At 27.7% G+C, this 24,959-nt stretch overlaps 1 protein-coding gene across 5 annotated transcripts in view; it reads right to left on the bottom strand.

Moving 5' to 3' along the window:
- The window catches only part of LOC107453499 (zinc finger homeobox protein 3), a 186,721-nt gene that overhangs the window by 45,418 nt on the left and 116,344 nt on the right, over window positions 1–24,959 (bottom strand). Inside the window, exon 1 of one of the 5 annotated variants that reach the window (XM_016070385.4) lies at window positions 17,557–17,687. The exons of 3 other annotated variants lie outside the window; for them this stretch is intronic. The gene's annotated coding sequence lies outside the window, so the exon portion shown is untranslated. Of the gene's footprint in view, window positions 1–15,911; window positions 16,133–17,556; window positions 17,688–24,959 lie in introns of those variants that run through there. One more of the 5 variants, XM_071179458.1, reaches the window with a different exon arrangement.

The raw sequence follows: 24,959 nt of genomic DNA, 5'->3' as shown, positions 1-24,959 counted from the left end.
AGTTTTGATTTCGCTTTTTTTTAAATTTTTTTTTCTTCAACTAATAAAAAAGTTAAAATAATTATTTTACAGAAGGTTTAAGAATATGTTCCAGTAAAAAAAGAAAATATTATTTTAAAAAGTAGTTTAAATATGTCACAACAAATAAAAAAAATCTAATTTACAGATTGGAATAATCAGGTTCTGACGTATAAAAAATTAACTACACCTATTATAAAAAAAAAAAGAAAGGAAAAAAAATAGAAACTTACAATGCCGAAATTTTTTACCGGGCAATTTTGAAAGTAAAGTTTCTCATTCCAAAGCTTCAGAAGGAAATAAAAAAATAATATCAAATCAAGATTTACCTCACTGAGTAGTTGTTTTATTTTGTGACCGATTAACTTACACTGTTAAAGAAAGTGTTTTGACGGAAAAATTTGACAAAAAAGACCCTTAAGGGAAAGAATAATCATTTCAAAATATTTCATTAAATGCCAAGTAAATATTTTTAAGTGAAACAAATGGAATTTTTTTCCTTGAAAGCCACCTGTTTTATCTATCGATTAAAACCTTTCTTGAGTAATATGATTTTTTTTTGGGCGATATTTCTTGATTTGAAGTTGTTACAAAATTGTAACAAGACATTGAAGAAAAGCGGGACACTTAATAAACACTTTCAAATGATAGAGGCGTCCTGAGAGGGAGAATTAGGTCATTATAAAGCCAATTTGGCGCGATTACTCAATGGTCAAACAAAGCATGGGAACTAAAAAGAAGTATGACAATGAGATACGCGAAATGATATAATTATTCTTTATTTTTTTATTTTCCTCATCGAATTTCCTCTCTAATTTCACACATGAGTTGATTCATATCACAATTTCACACATTCAAGTTATTCATTAAAAAAACATTACTTGTTTCTGTATTTATTTATTTTTTTCTTTTTTAGAAAAAATAAGTTTTCCCATAGTTCTGCTATTTTGAAATTTTTACTTGATTTAGCTCATAAATAACTTCCTCATTCAGTAACAGGTACTTTAGAAAACTGATATAGAAAAAAAAAAATGCAAATATTCATATTGTATAGATTTTCCGAAAAGCTATTAATTTGCGTAGCTGCGTGAATATTATTGAGCTATGGGCTATTAATTTATTTGCCGAAGTGAATGGTTTTCGCAAATATTGTTTCCATTTCATCATTAAGGAAAAAGGTTATGAATGAAAACACAATGTGATTGTGCCATATTTTTTATATTGTTTAAAACTAAAATATGTGTTTTAATTATAATATTTTTTTACCTTAATATTTTGCAACATATTGCATTGAAAAAAGTTTGCCGAAAAGTTTTGCCATCGTACCAAGTCCTGAAGATTTGAATTCCATTTCATAAACTGTGTTTTTCCATTTCATATTTTAATAATTCAATATTTTAAGTCTGGCTAGATAAAAAGAATCTATTTCTCATGGATAAATTCCGATAATTTAAAATCAATTCACAATTAGTAAATGCTGATAATTAGAAACAATTGGTTTTCAATTTGAAAACTTGGAAGAATTTAAAAAATTTCAATTTTTATTGTTTCAAGATAAGAAGAAAAAAAATCTTTTTGAGGATTATTAATGCATGTCGAAAATAATAATAAATAAATCAAAAGATAAGAAAAATTGTTTGAGCTATCCTAGACCAAGTTTGGCCGTCATTTTTTATTATTTTTTTTTAAAGTCATTTAATTTTGAGATATATATTTTGCAGTGAATGTTTATCAGTTTTAAAAGAAAGGATTATGAAACAGCTATGAATGAAATATGACGGGAAAAAACCGTATTTTTCTTTTATTTTTCAAATGCATTGTTCAAAGCCTAAAACACTTAAAGTTTTTATCACTTTCATACTAATAAACTTAGTTCGCTTCATAAACACTTGAAATAAAGATAAGAAAATTGTCATTTCAGTAATTTAATTCAAAGAAAAACTTGCGCAATAGGATGTCATATTGTAAACTTCCTGCAGTTTAAATACTTGCTTTATAAAAAAATATTTTAAATGATACACATCAAAGAAATGTCTCCGGCAATCAAATAGGTTTTGGCGTATTAACCCCTCCTTTCTCAATAAAGATTCATCAGATTTTGGAAAACGCTTTTCTGTTTCCTAGATTGAATATTATTATTAGGGACCTAATGCCTATGTTTTTGAATTTCATATTTAACAAAGACTCTATGAAATATATATAAAGATGGTGTTACAAATCAATCTGTATACAAAAATTCGGAATTTTCAGAAATGTGTCCGCAGATTAATATAGTTTAAAAAAAATCAAATAGTTAATGAGTACATACATTTATAAATTTTAAATAAAGTAACATTTAAACAATAACGGTATTAAAATTTAATTTAAAAAAAAAGCATGCTAAAAAGTTTGGATAAAAAAAAATTGGAACTTAAACAAATAGAAATTAAAATTTGTTTTTTAAACAAATAAAAAAGCAACTTTCTAAATACTATGTTATGCCAGATACTTACAACCTAGTTGGCAAAAAAAAAAGATAGCATAGTTTTTTTTAAACATAACCAATAATGACTAAAACGATAAATTTTTAAAACAATAATTAGACGATAACTGTTTAAAAATCATCCAAATTATTTACTCTCGAACCTTAATAGAATAAAATAAAGATAATAATAATAATAACAACAACACTGTCTAAAATTGGAGAATAACAGAACAGTGATTGAAAAAATGAAGGCACACTATAAAAGCAATAAAAAAAAATTGGGCACGAATAAAAATATGGTATTCAGCTGAGTAAGAAGATTATAGTTTTTCAAAACATATTTAATAAACATATGATAATAACTATGGCTTTATAAGTAATAATTAGATACTGAGTGTTTCAAAAAGTTTCACAATCATTTATTCCCGAACTTCAGAAAATAATAATAATAATTGCCTCTAAACGAAGAATAACAGTGACAAAGGAAACGAAAGCAAAAGACTATGTACAACATAGACGTAGTAAAACATAAAAAAATTAATAAATGAATAAAAGCCGACTGAGCAGAAAGAATACATTTTTTCAAAATGCATTAATAATTGTAAAGTAACTCTAAATTTTGAAGTAATGATTAGAAAACAATTGTTTAAAAACAGCCAATTATTTACTCTCGAACCTCGAGTAAAAAAAAAAAATTAATAAAAAATAAAAAAAAAAAACACTGACTCCAATCGGAGAATAACAGTGATTGAGGAAATGCAAGCAAAGACGACTGCGTTCAACATAGACGTAATAAAAAATAGTTCATTCGTCTGAGCAGAAAGAATACAGTTTTTTAAAATATAAAAGTAACTAAAAAATATTACTTAAAACCCATCCCAATTATTTAATCTCGAACCAAGATAAGGAAATAAAAAAGCACTGTCTCCAATAGGAGAATAGCAAAGATAGAGGAAATGAAAGCTAAGACGACTACATACATCATAGACGTAATAAAAAATAAAATAAAAAAAATACATTCGGCTGAGCAGAAAGAATACAATTTTTCAAAATGTATAAATAACTAAAAAATAATGTTAATTATAAATATAGTAGTAATGATTAGACTATAACTGTTTAAAACCCATCCCAATTACTTACCCTCGAACCTCGAGAAAGGGAGAACCATCCCAATTATTTACCCTCGAACCTCGAGAAAAGGAGAAAAAAAAGCACTATCTCCAATCGGAAAATAACAGTGATTGAGGAAATGAAAGCAAAGACGACTGCGTTCAACATAGACGTAATAAAAAATAGAAATAGTACATTCGTCTGAGCAGAAAGAATACAGTTTTTGAAAATGTATCAATAATTAAAAATTATTACTTAAACCCTATCCCAATTATTTAATCTCGAACTAAGATAATGAAATAAAAAAAGCACTGTCTCCAATCGGAGAATAGCAAAGATAGAGGAAATGAAAGCTAAGACGACTACATGCATCATAGACGTAATAAAAAAAAAATACAAAACAAAACAATTCGACTGAGCAGAAAGAATACAATTTTTCGAAATGTATAAATAACTAAAAAATAACGACAACTATAAATATTGTAGTAATAATTAGACTATAACTGTTTAAAACCCATCCCAATTATTTACTCTCGAACCTCGAGAAAAGGAAATAAAAAAAAAAGCACTGTCTCCAATCGGAGAATAACAGTGATTGAGGAAATGAAAGCAAAGACGACTGCGTTCAAGATATACGTAATAAAAAATAGAAATAGTACATTCGTCTGAGCAGAAAGAATACCGCTTTTTAAAATGTATAAATAACTAAAAAATAATACTTAAAAACCCATCCCAATTTTTTATTCTCGAACTAAGATAATGAAATAAAAAAAAGCACTGTCTCCAATCGGAGAATAGCAAAGATAGAGGAAATGAAAGCTAAGACGACTATATACATCACAGACGTAATAAAAATTAAAAAACAATACATTTGGCTGAGCAGAAAAAATACAATTTTTCAAAATGTATAAATAACTAAAAAATAACGATAACTATAAATATTGTCGTAATAATTAGACTATAACTGTTTAAAACCCATCCCAATTATTTACTCTCGAACCTCGAGAAAAGGAAATAAAAAAAAAGCACTGTCTCCAATCGGAGAATAACAGTGATTGAGGAAATGAAAGCAAAAGCAAAAGGCAGTGTCAAACCAAACAGATCAGCAGGAGCAACAAGGAGGGATTTCTCTCTCGCTCTTCTTAACCGCTAACCGCATTCGGACGATCGAAGCAATCGCCAAAAGCCAAACGCTATCACCCTCTTTCGTCCACCAGAGAAAGGAAAGAAAAAGAACAAGAAAAAGATAAAAAGGAATAGAAAAGGAAGGAGTCGGTCCACATCTGGATCAATGGTCATTGGATGAAAAAGAGAAGTAGGCAGTGGTCACCCATGACGATTTTTCTCAGATTTTCGACTTCACCGATTGAGGCGTTTAACTAATACTTTGACCAATTAGTTTTGGTATACGGATCGAGTTAATTCTTAAGTAAAAAGCTTTAAGAAAGCATCAGAGTTAAGATTTTTGAGTATATAAACTTTTCTTTTTTATATAATATGTGAACATAAAAAATCAATGGAACGAAATTATACTTCTTCTATTGGGGTGTATAACTAATACTTGGACTATTATATGTTGTATAGTATGGGGAAAAGAAAAAAAAAACGGGCCATCCTGAATAACTTTTGATTAAATGATCGGATCTTCACGTTCTAGGACTCAATCTTAATGGTTCGAGGGGGGACTTCAAATACGAACGTAAAAACCCGGTCAAAATTTATTCAGAGTAGTCCTTTTTTTGCCACACTGTACATTTGTTAATAAATTTATGAATATCATTTGCGACGAATATAATTTTTTTTTGTTTGCTTTAAATTAAATTTTTGCCTTTTCTTTAACTACATCAAAATGTTAATAAATGAATTCTTATCGATTCACTTTGGTTTTAATACGACTGGATATACAGTTTATATTATACTCTTAAGAAATTTAATACACATGGAAAGATGCGGCACATTATTTACTCAATAATTAAAAAAATATTGATACAGAATATTTGTTTTCCGTTAAAAGAACATACATTTTCAAGTTCATCCTTCTTAAAATTTTGATCCGGAAGCAACCAATATAGAAATTTTTAAATGATCCTAATAATTTTACTGACACGGAAGAGTCATGAAATATTTCGTATTTTTGTCACGCGTGATGAAAACCACGAAAGAATATCACTACAGTATGATTAGCAAGACAAATAAATAAATAAATAATCTGAAGACATTAAGACTATATACTGCTAGTTAAAGTTAATTCACTCATCACACAATGTTGGGGGTTGGGGGGAAGCACATCGTTAATTGTGATGTCACCACAGTGCTGGCTTAAAACATCTTTTGTATACAGATTACTTGTTTGAATTCACGTGCCAGAGGTTGGCCGTGGGTGTGGGAATTATAATTTCAGGTAATTGAGGACAATTTCACTCAAAAAGTTCTCCTCAAAGAGAGTAAAGGATTCTATTGTCTTAGTAGTTAGATTCTAAATGGTAAGATTATTGAATATATTATTTAGTCCAGTATGTAAACCTGAAAATAAAATCTTTTTAAATAGGAAACTAATGGAATTTTTTAGTTGGAAACTGAATAGCGATTTAAGAGTACAAGCATTCATTGCTTTAGCAGGCAACCGAGTTTCATTTGCTTATGAGAACACAAATATACTTAAAGCTTTCTAACAGAATAGTTTCTCGTGTTGTTTCGATTACTTAATATTAAATTCTAATTCATCAATGAGTAATGAGGAAGAAAAAAAAAAGGTTTCGATCCCTTCTAACTGTAAGGTTTCGTTTGCGTTTGTAGCGAGTGCCTCGGGTATCAAAATAATTCCGCGACGAAAAAATAAAAATGAAAAAAAAAGGAGCGAGAAGTAAATAAATATCCTAAAACGGGAGTGAAACGTAATTAGAGGGGGCGAAAAAGTGAGTGTTTTCGCGAAAATCTTTCATTAGCAGTGAGCAGAACCATTTGCTAAAACTGCGTATATCAGAAGAGTAGAGGCTTGATTTGGCAATCTCGTGCGAGCAACCCGTTGCCATGGGAACGGTCGTCCTTGTTGCCAGATGCATCGGTTGATTATCTTCAGCAAACACGAAATGTTCCCGTTTATTACTACTAGCCGAAACTTCTTTTATCTCATCTGGCAATTATATTTGCTCCGCCATCTTTGATTATGCGCGATGGAATATTTTTTTTATATTATTTCTTCCTTTTTTTCCTCTCTTTTTCTTCATTTTTATAACTGCGTTTGTTTCAATTTGCTAGTCGCTAAAAACCTCAAAATATATCTATATATATATATTTCTCTTATTCGTTCTTCCACTCACTTGCTTTTCAGTTAATTACAAACCAAGACCAAAAAGAGTATCGAATTTCTTCAATTCGAAGAAACGTTATGGAAGAAGAGTGGAATACGGCCGTAGAAAAAAAAAAAAGTTTATATTTTTTTTTAACGTTGGAAGTAAAAATTTATAAACTTGATAAGATCTTTAAAAAATATTAAAAAAATTTCCTTTCAGCATTCTACCGCAATGACAAGATGAAATTGCTTTCGCCCCTGTATTTTGATAACAAAGTTTAATGATTGCGAAAACTCATTATTTTTCCGACATAGAATTCCGCTTTCGAATTACTTTTTTTTATTTACCTTCTTTTATCATTTTCAGGAAATTTTCCATTAAAGAAAACTAAAAAACATGAAGAAAAAAAAAGCATTCATAAACTTCATTAATGTCCGATTTCTTGAAGATGAGGAATTCCAATTTAATGATGGGCACCGGCATAGACTCAAAAATCAAGTAAAGTAAACTTGTAATACAAAATTACTATCATTCGAACATATTTTTTTTTTATCAAAAAGAAGATAATAATTCTGACTTTTGAATAAAAAAATACATAATTTGATGAAGCCTTAAGAGAAAGGTATCTGTTTATTGATAACAAATATATTTAATGAATGAAATTAGGTAATATGTATGACGATGCTGAATCCATAGTTTTCACTATTTTAATTTTGAGTTGATTAATTGTTACGTTTCCGATAGCCTATTTCATTCCGAGCTTGTATTAAAAAACGCGAAGTATAAAATAAAAAAGATATAAAGAATAAAATTTGCTAAAAACAGAAAATTTTAATTTTTTTTTAATTAATTAAAGCATGATACAAAATTTTCTTATTATTTAGTAACTAAAGCAAATAAAATTAGTATATTAAAAAAAAATCAAGAATTTTATTAATTATCTAGTTTAAAAAATTTGGAATTCAAAATACCAATATTGCTTTATTATATTCAAATATATTAAAAAATAAATACTTTTTTAATAGTTTATGTACGAAAATGCTTTATAATAAAAATCTTTCAATGTGAAAACTAAAATGTTTTTAAAGATAAGAGTTTTATATAATGGCAATCATCATAGATTTCATAAATTACTTTTTATTTCTGGGGTTCATACAGTCTCAGAGAAACCGGTTTGACGTTGAGCAATAATTTCGGTACTTTGAACCACAGTATTGTGCAAATTTGATGAAACCTTAAGAAAAGTGCTTAATAGTACCGTGTGCGAAATTTTAAGATGGTTAAATTTGCTCGGTCTCAAACTTGGCACCTTATAAAGATCGTAATAAATGTGATTCATATTACGAGTCAAAACTACCGTAATTTTAAAGTGTATAAAATGAAATCATCTATCTGATTTTCAATTAACAAAAATAACATATCCGTTTTTTTTTTTTTTTTTTTAAATTCTTAATTCCCAATTTATGCTAATCAAAAGAATATTTAAAAAAAAGTTCAGTTCAGTTTGCGAATTAGGTACCTATTTATTTAATTACACTAAATATCGACAAAAAATGTATATTAATTGAAAGTAATTCGTCTAGACTAGGATTCTATAAATAAATGAATAAAATAAATAAATAAATAATAAACAGTTAAAAGCACAAAGATTCATTCCATGCACTATTAGTTTCAACAAAAGCTCTTTAAAAAAAAAAAAAAAATTACTGTGGCTATGAAGATTATTTCAATTAACCAAGCAGTTCAAGGCCTAATGCTACATAGAAGTAGCCAACAATGGAGAAGATAAAAATTAAAATAAAATCTAAAGGGGTGAAAATGTCATTTAAAACTAATGATCCAAACCTTAAAAAAAGAAGATAAAGTAAAAATGTGAGTTTTTGGAATAGGAGGGGTAGGGGCAAATGAAAGCATTTGTGGTATTTGGAAGGCTAACGAATTCTAAACACAACAGGAGGTCTGACATACGAGAGTTTAACTTGACTCACAATAAATTACATTAGGCAGACATTGTCTCTCGAAAAATAAAATATGTTCGAGAGTTAGGGGGGAAAAGAAGAAACATGCGGCACTCAGGGAACAACTAAAAAATTAGGAACATTTTAATCTCGTTTTTTTCTCATTCTTCTTACACAATTTCCATTTTTTAAACGTTTCAGAAAAAAAATTATTGATCTGGCTCAAGGTTCGAATCTTAGAGACACCAATTTTTTTTTTGTTGCTGCTTTGTTTTGTTGTTGCTCATTTTGGAAATCAAAGATTTGGGGAAAAAAAATTATATCTTGCGATTTTTGAAGTAAAATGAAATGACAGACACTTTTTTTGAAGTTGAATAGAATGTTTATATTTTAACCTCTCAGAATATCATCACCGATTGATCTGGATACTGGTTAGTTTATGGTTACGAGCTATTAAAAAAAAACGATCACAATTCATGTAAAAGAATATGATTTTAATTTCTCAATTATGATTGTCACATAAACCTGACATAATGTCAGTTAGTTATACTTCCAAAAAAAAAAAAAAAAAAAAAAAAAAAAAAAAAAAAAAAAAAAAANAAAAAAAAAAAAAAAAAAACGGCACAGTAAAGTTAAATATATATATATTTTTTTGCTACAGCTAATCATCTGACATAAAGAAAAAATTTCTTTACTCAAATTAAACTAAATTAAAGTCGTAAATAAGGATCATCATAAATTCGGTGATCACAAAAAAAATAATAACTAAATAAGCAAAGTGTTCTGGTTGAATTAGTGAAAATTTAGCATTGATGTTCTTTTCAATATTAATACCATTAAGTCTCAATGACTGCCTACAAGATATTGAGCAAAAGATTAATGGTATTATTTTTTCTTTTTTTACATACTCATTAATATTTAATAAATTGTTACTTTTTAAACCAACAATATCGAACATGTGATCAAAATTTGGAAGAAAGAAAAAGTACATATTCAAATTGCAGCATACAATAGCATATTTAGAGGATGAAGCATGGAAGCTTTAAAAAATACTACACGTTTTTATAATTCAATTAAAAAACAGTTCGATTTAGAAAGTTTTCGAACTGTGATTTTTATTTAAAATCTGAGTAAGAATGGTGTATCTAGATTTCAGATAATTTAATGTGGTATACTCACTTAAACAAGTAATTCGTGGTTCTTAGTGGATTTGTCAATACTTCTTCCATCAAATGACTTCGAATCCTTGACAATGATCACTGAATATTTCAAACGGTGAGGAAGTAGTAAAACAATTTTCTTTTTTACTGAGTAATGCAGAAGACTTGACACTCCACATTTAAATAACATTTCATAGTGCGAAATTGAATGTGATCAATCAAAAGTTTATTAATTTTTAATTGGGTGGCAAAGCTTTATAATTTTACATATTATCACAAAGCTAGCTCAGCTGAACTGAAAATTACATCACATAAAAAAAAAAAAGAGAATTAAATGCTAGAAATAATTCTATATGAAGGAAGAAAAAAAAATCATAACTCATGACCTTCATTTTCTTGTTCAAAAATAAAATGTGTATAATTTTAAGCCCCTTGCCCCTTTTTTCGTGAAAAACTGAGGGCGTTAACTGGCCGTTTATCTACTTGAAGATGAATGTGTGTGAGGGTGGTGATAATTGGGGCGGGAAAAAAGGAATTCATCCTATGCATCTTCCCAATCTTGTCTGGGGGGATGGGGGAGGACAAACCATTCCCTACTTGAGGCAATTTCAAGTTTTGTAGATAAGGTGTAAATGGTGGAAAGAAGACTGGAATCAAGTACAAGATTTCAACTGTATTTTTCTTTTTCTTGTTCTACTTCAAAAAGAAGTAGGAAGATGAATATGCAACGGCCTACCAGAGTAGCCTGAACACTCCTCGACCACCCCTGATGTAGTTTTTCCAACATTTATATATTTAACATTTTAACGGCATGATGTAAGTCATTTTTACGAGATCACACGTTACCTGAGAGAAAGAGAATTATAAAAAAAATGTACTATAAATTTAAATCGTAAGAGCTACAGATTTTTAAAAACAGTCCAATACACATAGCTTGATTTACAGTATGCTTCGATAAAATTTTCTACCCCATAACCCCCCTTTTTTTTTTAACCAAGACAAAACTATGTATTACTCTATTATTTTTTCAATTTCTTTTTTCAATTTATAACAATCATTTGCGTTCCTGCAATAGTCAAATGAAACTAGATTGAAAAGTTTTTTTTTTCTCTTTCTTTGTGTATTTTTAGTTCATCCGGCATAAAATTTATCCGGGATCTCCGCGAGAGTTCAATGTAACTATAAATGAATTTTTTTTTTCTTCTTTTATATATAATTTTAAATTCATAATATCATTCGTGTTCCCCTTTTAGTCAAATGAAGCCTATTTGAATTGTTTATTTATAATTTTAAAATATATTTACATTTCATCCCTACTAAAAAAAAATTAATAATAACTAAATAATTTCTTTCTTTGTCTTGTATTTCAACATTTAAAAATTTATTTGCTTTTTCCATAATAGTCAAAGAAAGCTATAAATGAAAATATTTATTTATGCTTATTAATTCATTCATTTTTTTACCATTTGATTGTTATAATTTTCTCATTTGTGTCCTCACTTTAAAAAATTGCGGATCAAATTACCGTATTCAGTACCGGTAGTTTGAGTGCATCACCCGTAAAATTTATTTTTACCGTAATTTTGACAGCAATATTTATTTAATGAAAGTGATTCAGTGGTTTTATGAAAATTATTAATGTAAAAACTACTGTATATCAGATTTTCTGTTCCGTAAAATGTTCTGGTTAAAATGGAAATTATGGTAAAAAGTTCTGGCGCTGTTTACCATAATTTAACCCGTAATTTTTTACTGTACTCTTACTTGTTATATAAAACTAGACTGACTTATTTATTATATTTTATTTTTAAATTCATAAAGCGCCATTCACATGCCATTGCAATTACTACCCATTATAATTATATGCAAATAATAATAACCACAATTGATAAATTGATAGAAAAAACATAATAGTAATAAAATTGCGTTGCTTAGCAACACAGGGTGTGGAAGAATTAATAAGAGTAAAAGAGTTGCAAGTAATAAATGATTTGAGAACTCATGTATTATCAAAAGAATAAAAAAAAAGCTATTATAGCATTAACTTGAAAGATGCATGTAGAATTTATTTAGCTGAATTATCAAAAAAAATTTTTTTTCCATTAAAATATTACATATTTCATTAAAAACGGTAATATTGACATTTATTTTGTATAACATTAATTTATTTCAATTTACCAAAAAAAATTATAATAATAAATTTACAGAAGATTAATCTTATTTAATATAAAATCGTTTCAAAAATTGACATACTACTGAATAGCAGGATACAGGAATGTTAAATCCCACCCACATATTTAATATGGATTCTATTGTGGTCACAAAGAGTTCTTAACCAGGAAAAAGAAAAGGTATCCCTACATCATTGTCTCAAAGAATCCTATAATTTCTTAACAAATGAGCTTCCGAACGAGATCGGAAAAAACAAAATCAATTTGAACCCAAAGCGATAAAGTTAGAAGAAGTCATTGTTTTTAATAGGTTGTCCGGCTGGCCATTTCTGTGTAAAACACACCGGATGTGAACCTCATTAAAATCGTTGGTACATGGACACCTACAAACGAAATCCAAGCTCACGAAAATGCGATTAAAGACATGCTAAGTGCATTTTCCCAGACAAGACAATTTTTTTTTGTTTTCTTTCCATCTCTGATTGTCCTTTATTCAAAACGAGATAACCTCCTTAGGTTCGTTTTTTTTGATTAAGTTCATTTCGTTCATCAATTAATCTAGAATGTGTGCTTTAAAAATATAAATCAGACTACAGAAATATCAATCGAAACGTAAGAATTTTGTTGATGAAGGTTCTACATAACATTCTTTAAAAATTCCTGGGAAAAAAAACTTATTTAACTTATATTAAAGTTTATTAATTCCTTTTTTCAGAAAAAAAAAAAATATTAAATCACAGGGTAGGTCTGAATGTCTACACTTTTGAGAATTGCAGTGTATAGTTGTCCCCCTTTTTGGAATGGAGAAAAACAAAAAAATTTTACATTCTAGCAACCTTTTTTTATTTATTTTTTCACTGTTATAGTTTTATTTATCATTATAATTTCTTTTTTTGGTTGTTTACTAACAAAACATATTTTCTTGTGCATTTAAATCAATTTAATGGGCTTATTGCAAAAATATTTGGTTTTAAAAACAAGCAATATATTTGCACTAATTCTTTGAAACAATTGTTATATTTTTAATTTTATTTAATTTTTGCTCAATAACTACAGTTCTATACCAGAAAATGTATTTCGTTTATCTCAGTACCAAAAATGGTGGCAACTAAATAACAAAACTTTTGACTGTGATATATATGAACACCTTATATTCCATAAATCGAATATTAATTATTTGTTACAAATCGCATTAATTATTTGTTACAAATCGCATTAAAATTAGTTATTTAGTTTTACTTAAAATAACAACCGGCAAAATAATTTTTAAAGAACCAATAAAATAATCACTTAGAGGTAACAAAAATATAAATTATTTTTTATATGATTTGGTTATAATTAGAAAGAAAAATAAAAAAAAAAACGCCAAAGCAGAAAAAAATTACTATATTATTATGTAAAATTGAATATATAACTCATTATGGTGAAAAATAAAAGAAAGAGATAAAGTATAAAATTATAATCTAATTTTTGCTAAACTTAATTTATTTATATATTTTTTCGTTGCACTCCAAGTAGCAAACTCTGGTTACTAAAATAACTCTCTTAAATCATGATATGCTTTAAATAACTTAAAAATCAGTATCAATTTTTGTTTTCTTTAATGTTGGCGCAGTTACATCGTCAAATATAAAACTTTTTCATTTTATTTTGGCGGGCTGTTTCAAATATCATTGATATTTTATGAAGCTCATCGGATATCTATTTAGACATATAAATGATAAGTCGACAAGCGATAGGACCGAAGACAACGGCATGATGAAATCATAAAATAATACAGCTAGTTCTTCATCTAAAATGTTGATAGAAGATTAAATTTTTGATGTAGAAGATTTTAATGTCATACACATGTTAATAAGTTAGAATTGTGAGAACACGTGTTAATAAGTTAAAATTTACAAAACAATTTTCGTTATCTTTCTCACAAACATTTATATTTTTAAAAAAGAGTCATAAAAAATGCTTTAATTATAAACAAAAAATTGAATTAAGACAAGCTTTTAATTAATTTGCCTCGTTACAAAATTATCCAAACAAAAATGTTATTAAAAAAATCATTTAATAATGAAAAAAATTACACAGAGTTAATTTAATTATAGTTTAATTAGTTCAATTAATGAATCATATTTATTATTAGTCCCCTTAGCCCCCTTATCTTTTATAACAGACATGATGATGGAAAGAATGCCACGGAAACTCGTCCCCGGTCAAACGACATGATCAGTGTCTAAACTTATTCTTTTCTCGCCAAATCTCACAAGAGCTTAAAAAATCAATTTGAATTATCATTTATAAATTAACAGTTCCATTTTTTCTTTTGTATTAAGTTTAAAATACAATTTTATTTTTTCAGAATTGAATCAAAAAAGCCAATATTTAAAACTATTTTTTTTTAACAAAAAAGATTTAAATACAAAAAAGCAATCAGAACTAAACTAAGATAATATTTTACCTTAATTTTTTGAACTCCAATTTAAAAACAAAGATACTATTTTTAAATTAAGAAATTCAACTTTTCTAAGCGTTTACGTTGCGCAGATAATTAATTATTTTTCTATATAAAATGAAAAATTCAAAGACAAATATAACAAAAAAAAAAAAAAAAAAAAAAAAAAAAAAAAAAAAANAAAAAAAAAAAAAAAAAAAAAAAAAAAAAAAAAAAAAAAAAAAAAAAAAAAAAAAATAACAATAAGATGGTGGAATCAGCATTTGATAAGATATGTTATTAGTATTTGGAAGATTCAATTAGAAGCGAAACCACAACGAAGATAAGAAGGAGGATTTCCTTTAGCTTTCACTTTTAAAGAAGTAAAATTTTAAGAAAATCCATGATAAAAGTGGAATTTATATCCTTCTAAAATTTGAATCCATTTTATGATTAACAAATTTAACCGTTGCGCTATAAAAAAATAACAATTTTAGAAGAAAATATCACGATTACAATTTTGTAAAATCTAAACCATTTTCTGAATAATTAATTAATTGTTGATAAAATGATTTAAGTCGAAGTCACATTCTTCCAAACAAAATAAAACCGTTTTATGAATAAATAAATTTAATATGTACAAGTAATTATGTTATAAAAATTTATTCATCAAATAAAAAATGAAAACATTGAAAATATGCCTGAATACTATTTATTTCAGACTACAAACTTATAATCAAATCATAATTATCGCTGTATTATGCATTTAATAGTTTCATTTAAGTTTAATTAAAAAATAACGTTAAAATATCACAATAAAACAGTCCAATTAATTTTTAAAAACAATTTAATTAAAATTCAACTATGCCAAACATTAAGTTTCTATATAAAATCAAATTTGGTAGAAAAATTAAATATAAATCTTACAAAATTTTTTTAATTTTAATTAAATTAATCATTATGACTAATTACGACATTTATACGGTTATTTATTGACGTTATTTGATACACTCGAGATATAAACAAACTTAAAAGCATCGAATATGTGTTTAAAGTGAAACGAGTTCTACGCCAGCATTCATTAGTAACTTATAGCAAGTAATGTGCATAATCAGTAATATTTTTTTTACATAATTTAACAGAACTAAGCACAAATTTGCTTCTAAACTAGATCACAGAAATCGTCATCGATTCAAACCTAAAGAACGAATACAATAGGGTAGAAAACGGTTTGATTATGACGATCTTATCTAAAACACAACAAATTTAAAAACAAAACAATGAATCACCAAAATATGACAGTTGGCATTACCTAATATTATCACCAATAGATGGTGGTACATATATCCAAGGCAGCGATGTATCTTCAATCAAGATGTTTTTCAGCGATAGAGAAGAGACGCTTGCTGTGCAACGGTACTGCACCAATGCTTATTATGATTATCAATTTCAATTAAGCAACACAAAGGAGAAATGTATTCAAAAAGGAAATCACTCGATCCAGACCTCTTATCAGCTTTCTTAACAAAAGTAGATGCATAGAGAAAAAGGGAGCGTCAAATGTTGGGCAAGGTTTTTTTTTTGCGATAACTGATAATACCGTTATTGCATCGTACACACCTGCACTTCATTAATGAGAGCAAAGTTCTAGGATTACGCTTATCAGCTAATTTGTTAGGTTTTTTTTACACCCAAAAGGTTTTCCCATTAAGAACAGGATCCTTTGTTTCAAGACAAGATTGCCACTTATGTCAAGAAACGGGCAATGGATCTGAATCAAAGGACTGATTCATTAATTTAATCAGATTGGTGAATTTGAAGATGCTACTTTGGTCTAAAAGCGTTTGTCTACTTTAGCATTCATATAAATCAAACAAAGAGGAGAAATAAATATAAGCTTTTAAAAAAAAAAGCAGTTTCTACCCTTAGATCAATAATGAAGCGTTTATGAAATGAGATATGACATTCAAACATGTGATTCCATCTATAATATACCATCCAAACGTAAATCATAAATCTGTGATATGCCCTGTAATTATGATTCAAACATTCCTGTAATATATGATCCAATTATTATCTATTGCACGATAACGGAAATGCCATTAAAAAATACTTGATCTTACATATCATCATCATTTCATAGAAAACGGGAAAACAGTTATAATCCTGGTCATCAGGTACAAAAACCACTATAGTTTAGGTAAGTTATAGTTGAGTTTTAGGTATGTATAGTTTAGGTAAAACCATATTTAGGCGAAGAATTCAATAGGAGGAATGCAATTTTCGTGTTGATACTTATACAAACTGATACCAATCTACAGAAATAACTATTGACCCATGTCCATTTTTTTCAAACTGCAATTTGGCAAAAGCAGCCATCAAGCACGATTATTCAGTCTATACTACGACACGATGTACTAACGCAGGTGAGAATCTTAATATTCTCAAACCTGGAAAGCTTTTTAATGAACATTCTTCTTTAAGAATAAGAATCTATACGCATAAGCATGTGCAGTCAAAACTGCAATTTGATAGTAACAAGATACTGCAAAAGTAACAAGGGAGAAAACGTAATTGGTAAATTAATACAGTTGAATATAAAAGCTATTCAATATGTCTTTTTAACTAAACAATACTAATGAAAAAATTAGGTTGTTGGAAAATCTTAAGAATGACTGTGTGTATTTAATGTCCCGTAGACATCAAATTAATTCATTAAAAGAGAAAATAACGTATTATTTTAACTTATTTTGCCAGCATTCAAAAGAGTTAAAAAAAAAAAAAATTTTATGGATATAATGTGGAAATCCTTACTTATAAAAAATTCTTGAATGTAGTTCTAAAGTAGAAATCTTAACTTATAAAAACACTTGAATGAATATTTAAAGTAGAATAAGAGAAACAACTGGAAAAAAGAGTTTGGAACATATTATTTATCTATACAAAGAGTAGCATACTTGTTTCCTTTTCCATTAGCATAAATCACGTGCTTAGAAGTTTTCAGCGTTGTACATCCAGGTCGTTTAAATCAGAATCTGAGAGAAATATAATTTGATTGAATTCTTTTTACAAAGAATTTTTCCAATTATATACCTAAAAGTAAAAAAAAAAAGAAAAATTCCATTCAAATTTCCAAATTAAACAAACGTTTTCATGACATTTAGAATCCTAAGTCTCAAGCCCAATCGTGACAGTAGGCATGCACGCCAGCGAGATAAAGTTGATTTACGAACGTCGGCAAAACTTACTCATTATCTACCATGTTTATCACCACAACAAACAGGTAAAAGTGATGCCACTTCGCGTCTGCCAAGAAAATGATAGAGAAAACAATAATTTATTATTTAAAAAAATATTCCAGGGCTTAAAGTGGTGTACCGAGTACCAGAGGGGAGCAGAAATGAGTAATGAAAATCTGTTAACCTTATTGCTCGTGAAGATCAGTTTCAATTTCCCAAATTGTACCAGATTTCAAACATTAATCAATTCAATTCATATTATAGTAAAGCATAACGGCGTTTAGAAAAAAAAAATCAACTCTGAACTTTTGCTCTAAATCGTGCTAAGCTCATGCAGTAATGGAAATAATAATAACCAACTGCCGTGATATTTCCGATTTGATTGATAACAATGATAATTTCCGTCGAGTACCTGAAATCAATTTAATGCCACCTTTGAGCAAAAGAGAAAGAAAAAAAAAACAATAAAACAGGGCGCGATACCGTTTAGATTAATTGTTTAAAGGAGAGAGAAAAAAATCCTCTTGATATTGACTAGTTGGAAAGACCAAAACTAGTCAGAGCGGTTTAAAAAGTCAATTATTCGAATGGTTAAAAATCTCCAACAAAGTAAAACGTAATTAACTAATATCTTTAACAGAAAAGAGATAGTCTGCTTTTTCTTTTTAGCAAATGGCCGGATAATTGGAAATTTAGTCCGATTTGTTAATGTAATTTGCTATATTACATTAAAGTTCAAACAAATTCTATTCAATAAAGTTTACAATTTTTTTTTAATCAGTTGTTTAGAAAGTAAGAAAAATGTTTATTTCAAAAGCTCAATAACCTAGGCAAGTCATTAAAATTAGTTGTAATGAACCAACTATAATAGGAACCTAATTGAAATAAAAATTAGCAAGTCATTAAAATTAGTTGTAATGAATCAACTATAATAGGAACCTAATTGAAATAAAATAAACACAATTTTATGCATCCATTAATTCAAACAGAATTAATTCTTATTCTGGATTTAATTAGAAAAATAAAGGAAATCGAATAAAACTAGCTATAAACTGAAATTATAAATCTTAAATTGTATACGTGTAACAAATATATTAGACTGAAACTCAATAGCAAAATATCATTAAAATATCAACAAATTTCGAAAATGTACTATCTGAATGTGACGAAAAACCTTCTATCACGGATATATTCTCACACTCATACTGTAATACTATATGTTGATAATGTTATATGTTACATAATACATTAATGCATTATGTAACATGTATTATGTACATGTATTATGTATAATGTATTATGTATAATTATATAATACATAAATGTATTACATAAACAACTATATTTATAAAAAAATGGAACACATTTAAGCTATTTAGTAAAAACAGTAATAATTGCAAAAAGTTTTTTAAAAATATAAAATAAAAAAGGAAATTAATATACGGTTAAGTTGTGCAAATAGCCAGATAAAAGTTTGGCATACCTTAGGTTCAAGACCATAAGCAACTTTCAGGCGGTTTTATGTAAAATACTATTTTTTGAAAATGGAGTAGTGGAAAAAAATTGCAGAGATTATTTGGTATGATTATAGATAAATAATATTATAATGTGTAATTTAATATCATTATCTAAAACTTGATTACTCCAAAAGATACAAAAATTTTATGGAATTTTATTGTAGATTTGAAATAACTGCAAATACATAAAGCTTTAATTATAAATAATCAAAATAATATCATTATAAAATTTTACTACAAGTTTTATAATTAAATATAAACTCATTGAAACTTCATTCAAAACCTTTCAATTATTTACTCCTGTATTTGAAGTAAATAAATTAGATTTTAGCTTCAAACAGTTGAGTCGTATATGTATTAGCAATTAAAATTTATAAGGATGCAAAAGAATATTTTTATTAAGTTATATTTTAAATAAATAAATTAGGCTATAGTTCTATGTATATATATATATATTGTTAGGGATGGGCTATGCAAGCATTGGTCACAGCAATAACGAAACTTCACAACAAAACAAAGAAATATTTCAATTAATTTATGTTTAGAGCGAATAAATTAAATTAAATTTTTTTTTATCGCTTTTCAATGCAAAGAGTCAATCTTATTACATCTAATTATAAATCGGATTTCAAAGAGATGTTGTTTAAAAAATTATTATTAATCCTTTCTCTAGACGCAGTTAAATAGAAGAGAATCAACTTGCGCATGAAACACCGACAACTGTCTGAGTAGATTACAAAACTTCCGAATAGTTTAATTTAATTGTTCATTAAAGACTATATTTTATTATCATTGTCTATTGAAACGAAGAATCTCTAATCTCTGATGTGAAATGAAAGTTTCCAGATTTGAAAACAGTTATCTGAGTTTAAACAAGAGCCAGAAGACATCTTATTCTGTTGATTTTATAAATGCTAATTTGAAGGGAAAAAATGAGTGTAGTTAATTTAATAGTTACCATCTCTTTAAGAAATTCTGCTAATTAAAAATAGGGAATGGGAATAGTAATGAAGTTTTATCAAATGTTTGAAAAATAATTGAATTCAAGTAAACATTTAATTTAAAAATGTATTCAAAATATTTATTAAAAAATAAGGATATAAACAATTAATTCGCATAAATTAATTGCTCTTCGGATAATGTCATAGAAATTTTTTTACTCTTGGTTGATGTTCAAATTGTTGAGATGCTAGTCTTAATAATGTTCAGAGGGGGATTTTATTACTTAACACTTTGTCACGCAATATTATAACTTTAAGACATGTTTCTCGATGTTAATTACTTATTTTTATTTATTAAAAAAAAAAAACTTTGTTAGCATATTCTTAACAAAATTTTTTACCTAACTTTAAATGTGTTCTACTCAAATAAAACAAGTCCTGGTTTATTGTAGAAATTTTTTTTAATGAACATTAGACATACAATTACACTTATAGAAAAATCTGTTTAACATTAAACTATAATAACGTAAAAATTTACTTTTATATTAACTACCATGTAAAAGGAAAATTCATACCACGTAAATATGCTGCGCCTTAATAAAGTGTTAAATTGAACCGTGCTTGTCTGAACCATGTATAAAATCATGTAATCAAGTTTAAGGATGGTTATTATTCATGATATTGTTACCTCTTTACGCCGTAATAAAGATGCAAGAAATTTAAGCAACATAATGATTCAACTAGTCAATATTTCTAAATGGGTCGATATACTCAAAGAACTGTTAAATTATACCTTATTACAATCATTGTACAAATTTTTTTAAAATTCTTATTTTACAATCAATAGGGGGAAAAAGGAAAAGCAATTTATTTCATTTAAAGTTAGCACAAAAAAAAAAAAAAAAAAAAAAAAAAACTTTTGAGAAATAAATGCGAAGAAATATTCTTTTATGTTTATTGATATGCATGGAAAATATTCTGAAAACTAAAGCGAGAAAAAGCACCCAATGCCCCAGAGACGCAAAAGATAGTCCCATCTTTTCAATTGCATTGTAGCACGCACTACTTGCTATGCGTAAAATTCCCCTAAGTCTTCATTAAAAAGTATAGCCAAAACGGAATGTGCCGATGGAAAACTAACATTGGGATTTGGACTTTCACAGATTTTTTTTTATATAAGTTTTTGTCACTTCTTTTAACAAACGTAAAAAAAAAGAAAAAAAACGGGGGTAAACAATATTCATTAATCCTTTCACTGCAAAGAAGCACACTGGGGAATTACCCCGATTTAAAGTCGAGAGTATTTTTCGCCCAAACGAATAAAATAAAAATTAATATTTTACTAACAAAAAGGGGAAAAAATAAATAAACGAAGAAATGTTGTTTGCATGGCTAAAATTTATCCAATCGCATTTTCCTATAAAGATACATTGTTTTGGTAAAGAACTTAAGTAGATTACTAAAAGAATTTTTAGGTATTAATGTAAGTCTAATATTTGTAACTTAGTTTTGAGAATTTAAGGATTGACTGAGATTTGAAGGGAATTAAGTAATGGTTTGGTAACATTTTGCATATCTTTTATCTATCTCTTATCCTCTGTTTCGATAGAATATTTTTATTTAAGTATCAGCTACATTTTTGACGCAAGGGAAAAAGGCGCACACTTTAGATGATGAAATAATTCAAGAATTTTGAATTATTTTTGTTTATCATTTGTATACTGCTATTTAAAAGGATGGAAATAATTTTAAAGAACTTAATCCAACTTATTGATAAAACTAGCATTCAGCTATAACTTATTGTTTCGGTTCCTTTGCATTTATTATTTTACGATTTATTTCCTATATATTATAAAGGGTGCCTCAGGATTAGTGGGGATAACTTTAAGGGGACTTAGCGGACATCACAAGGCATTGCAACCCATGGTTGAAAAATTCATTGGAAGGTAGTATTACAGGCACATGAAACAAAGAAAAACAATATTGAGATAGCTGAAATATTTTTTGGTGAAACATATTACATGTGCTGCGGCAGATGATATGTGAAAATGTCACAAAAGATGTTCAAAGTTTCCAATATTGCTAGCGATGCATGCGTTACACCGTCGGTTCATGGATTAGTGAACTCGCTTAAATACAACTGGATTTTGTTGGACATTTGCAGCAGCACATATGATTCTTGATTCTAGAACCATTAAATCCACTGTTGTTGCGTACACAGCACTTTTGAGTGCATCCCAAACCAAGAAATCCATGCTGAAATCGGGAGAGCGTGGTGGCCACCAGGGAACCGGTTCTCCATGCCCACTCCATCCTGAGAACAATACCACAAAAAAGACGTTTGTTATGCAAATCTGAATCCTTGTGATGCTCCCTATCTCCCCTTAAAATTTGTCCCAATAATCCTGGGACACCCTGTATTAATGCTTAATAACTATTCACTTGTACTGATTATTTAAATGCACCTTTAATTCTTTTGTGCAGATCCTTAAATGACATCTAAACAATTGCAATATTTGATACTTGATAAACACAATTTTTTTTAAAAAGAGTTCCTATAATCCTAAAATGTGCTTAAAACACAATCATGATTTTCTCAAAATGCCCTGATTGGAAGTTATGCTAATCACTAATGAAATACAAATTGCATTTACGCATTTCTAAGAAAAACAGTTTCGCTTACTATTAATGTTCAAATAATTTTATTTCACTAACACATTTGTTGCAAAATTATCCCTCCCCCCAAAAAAAACTACTTTTCTCAATTCGTCTTCTTATTACTTCATTAAACACAGAACTGGGTAAAAACAATGCCAATTGCCATAGCCAATTGGGGATATTTTTATAAATGATGAAAAAAAAAAAGAAGGTAAAAATTGCTAACTAAAGAGCCAAGAGCCGTACGAAAGAATGACACTCCAGCTCATCTTCGCTCACAACACGAGGGGGAAAAAAGGCAAACAAAGGAAAGAAGCACAAAAAATAAATAATGAAAATGAAGCAAAACAAAAGTAAGGCAAAAGAAAGCAGTTATGAGTCAATCGATGAAACCATTGGTTGTGTGGGCAGCCTAGATGGCCAAAACTGAAAGCAAAGAAATCGGTTAAAAGCTATTACCGTTCGCCCATAACAGAGGAACGTGCTCTACCTAAACCCTTGTACTTTTACACATTAACGCGCCAAATAATTTGGAAGAATTTTTAAGCGAGATTTTTAGGATACTATATGGATCAACTTGTGGTGAAATTAGTTGGTTTGGCGTCATCTTCATCGCCAAAAACAATACATACTTGATTGACTTATAATCCTGGTCAGAAATTGGAGTATGATACAATGTTTATTGTTGCAATTATCAGAGTCAGTTTTATAAGTTTTTTTTTTCCTTTAAAAAAATATTTTATTAATAAGTTCGAAAAGATTTTCCAGGGACTAACAAAACAAATACGATATTTTAATACCATTCAACCTCTGCGTTAATAAAGTAGTTTAAATATTAAAGAAGGCTATTGTAAAGAAAATTATTAGTAAAATAAAAATGAGCTGATCCTAAGACTATGATTTGATAGTTATTCTGATTGCAAAAAATATATATTTAAATGAAATAACTTGTTGAATCGAATAAATTCTGCAGATTTTGAACTATATTGGTAGTGTTATTATAGGAATTTTATTTATTTTTTTCAACTGAAAACGCTTTTATTTACCTCTTTCTAATAAGCCCTAGTTTCTTTTGTAATCATTTCACTGCGAATTTATTACAATCAGATGAATCGGCTGACAACATGCTTTAACTTATAAACAGCACAAAGCACACGGAAGAAAAACGATTTTCAAACGCGATTAGATTTAAATAGCAACTTTCAGTCACTCATACAATAAATCAAAATTCACATTATATTTTTCTATAAGATACTTCGCACTTTCATAATATACATCACCAACTCATCGAGTCAATTTTTACTTGTATTTCTGAATCTTATAATCATTTATATGTTGAGAAATATTTCCAAAAGAGAGAAAGCGTAAATTTAGAAAGTGTTCGATGCAGCAATAACTTAAGATAAACTGAAAGATGGAGGAAGGTAACATTCTAAATATATATATGTATGTTTTAGAACTAAATTGAGTTATCGTCGCATATAAATAAGGTAGGAGATTTTATTTGCATTAGGATATTTATAAGAACTGCTGTAAAAGTAAGTATATCTGTCAGATAAACAGACAGAAATAATAATGAAAAAAAAAATATGAATTTCAAAATAAATCATTTCAATTATTTTATTACAAACCACCCTTATCCAATTCCGAATTGGTTAATTATTATTATATATAAAATTCAAGTTTATAGTTTCTGATTGATTGTAAAGCCCAACAGCCCAAGAGCCAGATGCGACTCATTAACAATTTTCAAACAAGCGTTATTACAATCTAAACGACACGAGATCAAACGATGTTTTACAATATATTAGTCACAAAAAAAGAAAAGAGGGATCACTAGAATGGCTCAATACCGTGGAACCTGCATTTTACCTGATAAAAATAATCTCCTTCGCGGAATTCAAATTACTAATAATAACAAAGTTATAAGTAAGAACGAAAATATAAAAAATAAACTTTATATTTCGCCAAATAAACTAGAAAAATACGAATAGAACCCAGAAGA

This window comes from Parasteatoda tepidariorum, chromosome 4, assembly GCF_043381705.1.
Source record: "Parasteatoda tepidariorum isolate YZ-2023 chromosome 4, CAS_Ptep_4.0, whole genome shotgun sequence".
Taxonomy (NCBI): Eukaryota; Metazoa; Arthropoda; class Arachnida; order Araneae; family Theridiidae; genus Parasteatoda; species Parasteatoda tepidariorum.
The sequence above is the reverse complement of the archived record's forward strand: the minus strand, read 5'-3'. Positions and strand labels throughout refer to the sequence as shown.